We start from the raw sequence: 9,306 nt of genomic DNA on the forward strand, positions 1-9,306 counted from the left end.
TGAAATCATACTTAAGAGGTGTTACATTAATTAGGGTTCAGTAATATTTAGGTGCAGAGCCTTAATTAATATCCTGAGTGACATTTGTGTTTACCTACAGTTTCATGTCAAAATGTCTGCTACAAATGACATTTATGAGTGTGTTACAATCCAGGCTCCTGGATTTAAAAGTTAACCCACTGTGATTTGTACAGTGCTGTGCAAAAGTCCTGAGTTGCCCTTATTCTTTTAATATTGTGCTTCAAAGGAGACAAACTTCCTGGTATTTTTTTAAAGTTGTCTTGAGCAGGAGTTTGAGGATTTCTGAATGCTTTGTTTGTTTGTTTTTGTTGTTACATTTAGCTGCTTTTCCCTCTCATTTTCAGTCCAGTCCTTGTACCTGACTATAAGTTGATTACCAAAATGCAATCACATTTTGGTAATCAACTTAAAATTTTATGCCTTCTGTAGAAGCCAAGATGTCAAGTTTTCAGTAGATAAACCCTTTAAAGCCGGTCGGAGCAGGCACGCTCCGTTTTGCGTAACTACTTTTAAATCCCGGTAGCTCTGCAACCACGTAAGCTAGCGCAATAATTTGTCCTCGATCACAGTTTCCTTCCACATATAGTTTTGCAAAAACTGCATAAAAAGCACTTGCAGCAACAAAAACATAATATTCCAGAAACACGCTTTGCCGATCTGATCAGCTATCGCATGTCCGCCATGACCTGCCCGAAACCGGAAGTGACGTCATTTCCGCGGAAATGTAGTTTTTTACCATCAGGGCCTCATGAGCCTATACTGGTGTTTTTAAAAGTTATGTTTGACTTTATGACTTTCTGTGTCGTTTCTGGGATGCTTAGGACTCATATTGCACTGCTGGAAATAGTTTATTTTGATGCATATGCTGCTTTTTTGCAAATTTGCATTATAATATTTATTTTCGTTTTTCCTGCAGTATATAAAAATTGGTGTATTTCAAAAATAAAACTATGAAGACACTCAAAATAAATTTCCTGTGGTGGGAAACTATTTTGTGCAACTTTTTTGTATTTACAGTTTTGAGGGATAAGCCTCTTAAATTTCTCTAATTAGAAATATATGTTAAAAAAACAAAAACGATTTTCTATTTTTTTGTAGTTCATTGCACTTTTTTGAAATTTATGTAATTACTATGGACTTAATGCATACTTATTATTAAAATCTGGCCAATAATGGTTGTATTGATGTATAGGAACTTGAAATGCTCCCAAAAATGGCTCTACAGCATGTAAAAATATAATATAAGCTCTGGCGGACTTGGTTCTATGGTAGGTCTTAAAGGGTTAACTAAAAACTTGGCATCTTGGCTTCTACAGAAGATGAACAATAGCTTAAAGTCATGCCTTTAAGAATTAAGAAAACATCTGGCAAAAACCTGGTATCTAATAGATGCATCTGACCATTCAGTTGCTCCATTAATAATTCTAATGAAGCCTCATCAGAAACAGTCTCAGTGGACATGCAGCCGTCAAAAAGCCAATCTTTAGGAAGGCAAAGGCCGAGATCGGTGACAACATCTTATGAAAAGGAGGAGAGACGAATCCAAGTTTTAAATGTTTGGTTCAAATCATCGTCAGGCTTACATCTAACTGTAAAACCGCTGAAGGCTCTGTCATGGTTTGGGCTGAATTTCAGCGAGCACTGTTGGGGATCTTGTCAAAACTGATGGAATCATGAACGCAAAAAAGGACCATCAGATTTGCACGCAGTACCATCTGGAAAGCGTTTGACTGGCAACAGCTTCAGTGTCAAACACATTGCTTAAAGCATTAAAAACCATACCCATACTCTGTTTTGCCTTATTTAGTCTAGTTCCATCTATGTTTGAATATGTTTAAATAAAAGCTGCACCTATTTCAAATTTTCCCCATAAGACATGAGGAAATGAAGGGATCCAGACATTGTAGAATAATGTAGCTGAATAAAATATTATTCTGCTGTTGGTAAACTGCTAAAGTCTCCCAGCACAATTGCTTATTACTGCTTTTATTAATTAAAACAAAACAAAAAACAACAGCAAAAAAATTATAGACTGTAGTAGAATGTTAAAGAGCAGCTTAGTCACAATGTTACCAGTAGTTACAAATCATATAGTCAGTCAATACAAGACAAACATTTATAATGTCACTTGCACCAATCACTTCTGACCCAAATGTGTTTTTATGGAGCAGGTACATTTACTGGGGTCTGTTGAGAAAAGGAGTCTTCTGTGAAGTGCCATGTTCTGTGTTCTTTAGGTAAGACAAAGCAATTGGAACACATCCTTATCACCCTTGAAAACCACAAGTGACGTGTACCCCAGTACATGTCACTGTGCAGCTGCTGCGCTTAAAGCCATAATGTCCACCTGAGATGATCGCATTACAGATCCCCCCCCCCCCTTTTTTTTTTGTACATTATACAGATGTAAGAGTATAAAATCTGCCTAACATCTAGCTTGGGGCTCACTAAGATTACTTGACACATGCGAATACCTAAATGTTATTATCCAACCAGTGTTGGGAAGGTTACTCTTAAAATGTATTCCACTACAGATTACAGAATACATGCCCCAAAATGCATTTTGTATTGTATTCTGTTACGTTACTCAATGAGAGTAATGTATTCTGAATACTTTGGATTACTTAATATACTGTCAGGCTTTTTACAACTACATGAATGTATTATTTTGTGATTTATTACTATTACTGAAGGTTACTCACCACACCAATACCAACTTGTGAAGTTGTCAGACTCGAACATCAAGGAAGGCGGTAAGGAAGCAGACTATGCAGACATTTCAGGTTTCCATGGTGAGCAATTTATTTACAGTGAACTTAATTTAATATAACTTAACAAAACTTCCTCCCCAAATAAACTCTATTAACAACTCTCACCATAACATGGCTCTGGTAACACAGCTCACCTCTCCTCTCTCCTGCATCTGGTAGAGACTGGCTTTAAATAGGGCCATCAATTTCCTTCCAATTGCCCAGCCAGTACCACTCACTCAACTGAGGGATCTAAAACTCTACACAGATTACCCAAAAACACAAAACCTCTACACACTTCTAACATGCACATTTACACAACTAAATGGCAGTATTAACGAAAGGAAAAACATTCAACAAATCCCTTTAAACCTTAACACAAACAAAAGGAAGCATCTCTATGGAAAAAGAAACCCCTCCACTTGGTTTGACCTGCTGATGTCATACGTGACATCATCAGAACTTTAAAATGAGGAAATGCCAGGCGGCATTTCCCCACACCTGACCCTTATGACGACTGAAAAGACAAACAAACTAAGTATGAACAAATGACTTAATCTGTAACATAATAAAATATAAAGAAACATAACTTAGTATTTGTCTTAATTTGCAGAATGTTTCATTTGCCGGCAACAGAACGCTTACACAAACAAACCCGGGATAGTGAGTGAAGCAATGTTACTTGACAAATGGCAAATCATAGCAAATACATAGAAACAGAATAATGTGTACAATGTGCAAAAAAAGGTAAACACATATGGGACAAATGGAGAGCATTGCAACTGCTCCTCCACTTTGTCACACCAACTACATTTTTAAATCTTAATATAAAATGAGTAACAGTAGGTGGACATTAGGTAAGGCTGCACTTTTTGCAGCGATCTCGTATAGAAAACTATTCCGCGCGTATATAAAACAGGTCCACGGCTCTGAGCCGTATAAAAGGACCTCTGGCTAATATGTCGGGTTTGTGTCGGCTCGTAGCCGAAAACTAGCTTTACTTTGTTGTCTGGGTTGCTAGCGACAGACAGAGAGAGGCGTTGAAAGGCTGCTCCAACAGAACTTATTGTTTTGGAGGAAAACACGAACACGGTGTACAGTCGAGTCTTAATACTGTAACGCTTCCAGCTCTTCAAAAATCACAGACGCTCAGAAAGGTTGGCTTTTCACGATTTATTCCTGCAGAAGACATAAAACACACTCAACAGGTGTCTTCTGATGGTACCAACAATTGTAGCTCCCTCACAGTGCAAACGCATGCTGTGTTGACAGACTTACAATTAACTTTTTAATAAAGAAAAGATGGAAAATAATAATTTCTCCCATTTCACAGTCTGTCACACTGAACTTGTATACAAAAAGAAATCTTATGACTAATAAAATACATTTTACAATCGTATAAAACAAAATAACGGGATAACAGAAGTATCACCGGCTAAACATTTTCCTCTAGTGGACAAATTAACAGTAGCGCATTACATTTCCACTTGCTTGTGCTTTACAGACAAAATGACTGTTAACAAGCTCACGTACCTGCAGAAGACATAAAACACACTCAACAGGTGTCTTCTGATGGTACCAGCAATTGTAGCCCCTACAATGTAAAACAACATCACAAAAAGCACAGAAAAGCAGTAAATCCAAACACATTTCCTGCTATGCGCAGCAACCACTAGGGGGCTGACAAAAGCTTACTGCCAAAGAGCATAAATACGGCAGAAACACTGTTTAACAGCAACCAGCCTTTGTTTCGGTTACACAGAAACTTTTTAACATCAATATGAACCTATATATACATCGACATGTACAACTTATGTAACAACATTCACACCAGAAACCATAAAAATGCCAGAGCCTTTCATAACAGAACTTACCCTCACAGTGCAAACGCGCGCTGTGAGGAGCGGAAGCCTTAGCAGCTTCTAAACGCTAGAGTGAGATCCGGTTTCTGGGTTTTCAAAATAAAATACAATAAAAAAAAATGATAAAATTCACACTTAAAATAATAATTAAGAACAGGCAAGTGCATGTTTTTCAGATGTATTTTTAACTCCGTTACAATAGCTTACTTACAACTGGGCTCGTCAGGCACTCTTTTTGGCTGCAGTGGTTATTATTATATTTACATGCTTCCAGCTCCCGTTTCTGGTCGGTAGCACCTCATACTTAGGACCTTTTTCTCCCTCCCTCGCGCTCACAGACACATATGAGCAGGAATGAGGGTATGGCAGTCCGTTCTCCCTGCAGCACAGACTACACTGCCCATGATGCTACATTCTTTAGGGCAATGCCTGTAACACTCTGCCTATTGCCTTCATATTAAATCATTTTTTGAATAATAATTAAAAAAAAATTTTCTTCACGTAATTATGCGAGCCGCAAGTAGAGGTGACATGGGCCGCGAGATTGAGACACAGGCATTAGAGCCTGTGTGAAAAGGAAAAGACCCCTGTGTAATCCATTTATTTCAACAAAGTAACTGTATTCTAAATACCACCTTTTTAAACGGTAACTGTAACGGAATACAGTTACTCATATTTTGTATTTTAAATACGTAACGCTGGTACATGTATTCCGTTACTCCCCAACACTGTATCCAACATTATAATGTGCAAAAGTCTTGAGTCGCCCTTCATTTCTTTATAATTTGCCAGAAACATTGTGAAAAATCTGCAACATCTTCTTGAATGTTGGCTACCTTTTGACCCCAAACTCCAGATAATTTTGCATCATCAAGATCTGATACTTTTCTGCATTCATAATTGTATCAGTTTTGTTAAGATCCCCAACCCAGCCACAAACCATGACAGAGACTGGCTGTACCTAATGCTTTTGTACCTGTCTCGTGACCTCCAACACTGGATTGGAAACAAAACTTCAAAGTTGGATTCATCACTCCACAAGACCCGTTAGCTACAGATTTTCAGTCCAGCAATACCTCACCTTTTCCTCCCTTCCTTAAGACTGGCTTTTTGACAGCCACACTTGCACCGAGACTGTTTCTGATTAGGCTTTATTACAACAGTAGATAGATTAGCTGAAAGGCCAGATGCATCTCTTAGGTCCCATGTCAGGTCTTTGCTGGATTTTTTTCCTCTTTCTTCAGGATATGACTTTCAGATACTGTTGATCTCGTGTAGATAATTCTTCAGGCTTGCCAGTTCTTCTTTGGTCCCCTACATGTCCAATTTCCTCAACTTTTATAGGGAAACACTGCACAGCGTGCTGAGAAATGCTAAGTTTGAAGTTATTGGCTATTTGGGAATGATCTTCTTGGGGAAAATATACTGTTTTATGCCTATCAAACGGTATTATCTTTGTAATAGATTCAACTAAACAAGAGGGAACAAATGATGTGCTTTTGTAACAGCTACTAGTGACTTAGTACCTAAAGATACAATTTAAACTGGTTTGTTGATAAGTTGTCTGTTTTGTGCAGACACAACACTGGTTTATCCCTTGAGTTAGGGATGAGTTATCCCTTTTTATGCTTGAATGATTCATAGGTCAGCATTAAGTGGGTCAGAAAAAATTAAAATAGTTAGGTACAATACCTGGACTTACAATGTCCAAAAGAAAAAGAAAAAAACTTGGGAAAAGTCTTGGGAACTACTGATCAAGAACACTTTCAAAAATTCAAAAGAAACCTTGCACCAAAGAAGCAAAAGATAAAGAAATGAACGGCGACTTGAGACTTTTGCACAGCACTGTACATGTGACAGAAGATAAAGTATATCATGATAGCTTAACTTTAAATCCCGAAGCCTAGAATGTAATGCACTCATAAATGTCATTTATATCTGATAAGAAATGATTCTAGATAATGATATGCCTTTGCCAAACAGAAGGGAAGTCAAATGGAGTTTGATTCCACTCCAAATCATTCAGTAGCTTTCCGCTAATGTAACTTGATCAGAGCACTCTCAAACCCGAGCTCTGTGAAATGACAGTTGAGATTAATTTTGTCAGCCTTGTAATCGCGCCTTATTGATGTGTTTCCTGTGAAATGGCACATCGGAAAGAGCATCTTCAGCCATGGGGCAACTGTGTTTCATAGAGTAGTCATGGATGGACATTTGATGTTGACCTCTCGATCGCACACCTTCATATCATCAGGCTGGCACGCACACACACTCGCAGGTAATGCTCTATTATGCTGATTTATTGAAGGTTAATTTAATCACTCTTGTAATACCTGACCAGAGGGTGTTCTTACCCGTGAAAAACCAAAGTAGCAGGAAAAAAAAGGAGCAAAACATGACAACAAATCAAAAAGTGATTTCATGAAGGTGGCACTAGAGACAGGCCAATCCATCAGAAGGGTGGCAGAGTGTGGACGTGTTGCCACGCGTGGTGCCAGGCGAGGTGCCAGGCGGTCCAAGGCACATCCTCCATGCCAGAGCCCCGAGGCTGAGTGTCCTCGTCACAAGGACAGAGAGGTCGTTAGGACCAACTGCACTAAATCACATACCTCCTCCCACCCACTGTCGTGGCCAACGAAGCAGGTTGATGCAGAAATACTGGGAGAGGCGAAGCAGCTACTGGTGGAATCCGCTGGTTTGCTACAACTAGTGCACATCATACCCTCTTATTCCAATTGATACAGTGATATATGATGTTGTTATGACACTTCCCCTGCTTTTGAGAGCACCCCAATGTCAACAAGGCTTTACACCCAGTGAATGATTCCTCCTAAATGCATTTTAGAGTTTTGCACAAATACATTTTCAGAGCTAAGTAAACAATGCGGGCCATTATCTAGATGTATTGTTTATGCATTTTGAGCTCCGTGGCTTGGATGAGCAAGTGAGCGAGAGAGCAGCAAAGAGAGGGAAGGAGAGACAAAGAAGGAGCGAGAGAGAGAGAGAGAGAGAGAGACTTTCTCCAAAACACATCAGTTCTGTGAGCAGCACTGGCAGATTTTCCATTCAGTCAGCATTTTTCTTTACATGCTGAACAGATAGCTAAAGGTACCACTTAATGTGATGGGAGACAGGATCTAATGGATTGATACACAGGTTTTGACATGCTATTTGAGCATGGAGCTCGCTATAATTGGTCATGTCATTGTGCATTAAACTAACAATATATAGAGTACTGCCCTGAGACGAGTGTCTTTAGCAAATCTGTCAGATATCCCACCAAAATACCTCTGACAGCTATCTCAGGCAACGCCAGAGCACTGCAACACAGCGGCATGAGAACTTGCACCCGTTAAAGAAGGCACATTTGGGAATCTAGACACCTTAAACTCACCTCTTTGTCTCTTTGAATGTTGTCTGCTTTCCAATCTCTGTACATAATCGTGGCATTTTGTGGATAACTCAAACTTGTTATATACGGTGACTTTCTTAATATGAAAACAGTTCCTTTTTGCACAAATGTTGGCGGGCCATGACCTCTATATCGCTTGTCACAGACGCGTGCGACTCCTCCCATACATTAGCGACACGGATTAGGGGTCCAAGGTGAAGCCAACTCAACCCATGACTCCTGTGCTGCTGTCAGAAGACATTGTATCATCTTTGGTGTGGAGGCTATTTGAATTGGCAACACTTCGTACATTGTCTTCCGTCTCATCACGCGAGGAGACGATGGGGTGGGGAGCTGATTGTAGCCAGCAACATCACACGTGATGTCAAGCTAAGACAAACCTAGACAAAACTATTTTTTTTGTCCTTTTAATAATTTTATCTCCATGACCTGTTGATATTTTAATATTTTCTTGGATTAAAGTGAACACAAAGAAGGCTGTCTTTTTTTCCCTACAGAAATCGCGATTTACGAATTTCCAGAAACATACTTGCGCATAACATCGTGGCCTGGATCAGCTTAACTGTTCGTGCACACTGAGACAGGAGTGATCTATATCACTGTGCTCTAAAGACATCCACCACTATTTTGGCAGCCATTTTGTTTTCCTAAATACATAGTTTCTCCTTCTCAGCTGTCTGTCTGCTGGCACTGTCAGCCACTCTTGTGTGATTGGTCTGATGGTCTTGATGCTCATCACTCTGTCAGGCTAGGCTCGCCTTTCATTAGTCTGGGCCCCTCCATCCGCCACACTCACACAAATCACATTGACATCCAAACTCCTCAGATCCACAGAGCAATTTAACTGATATTCATTAGAGGGATGACAAGAGCTGATGGGAGATCTGTGGAGTGGAGGAGTGGGGGGACTCATTGTCCTCCTATCCTATCCCTGTCCTGTCCGCCTCCTTCCTTCCCCCTTCACTGCTGACTTTGTTTTAGGAGCATCGAGGCGCATCGGCGTCTGTAACTACCCAACCCTCAAGGAAAGTCAAGACAAAAGAACAATGGATAACACATCTAATCTCCTCTTTATTATTGCAGAAAAATACAACTGAGAGGAGGTTTGTGTTCTTCATTCTAAATAATTGGCTTTAGTAAAGCTGCTCCTTCTACATTGCTCTCCAGCAGCCACTATAATGCTCATTCAAGCAGAAGTCCAATCATTTAGCCTTCTCCCTCCAGCCCCTCATTAACCCCCAAAGTGTCAACCATCTCATTA

Source organism: Neolamprologus brichardi, chromosome 7 (assembly GCF_056152115.1).
Source record: "Neolamprologus brichardi isolate AB-2024 chromosome 7, ASM5615211v1, whole genome shotgun sequence".
Taxonomy (NCBI): domain Eukaryota; kingdom Metazoa; phylum Chordata; class Actinopteri; order Cichliformes; family Cichlidae; genus Neolamprologus; species Neolamprologus brichardi.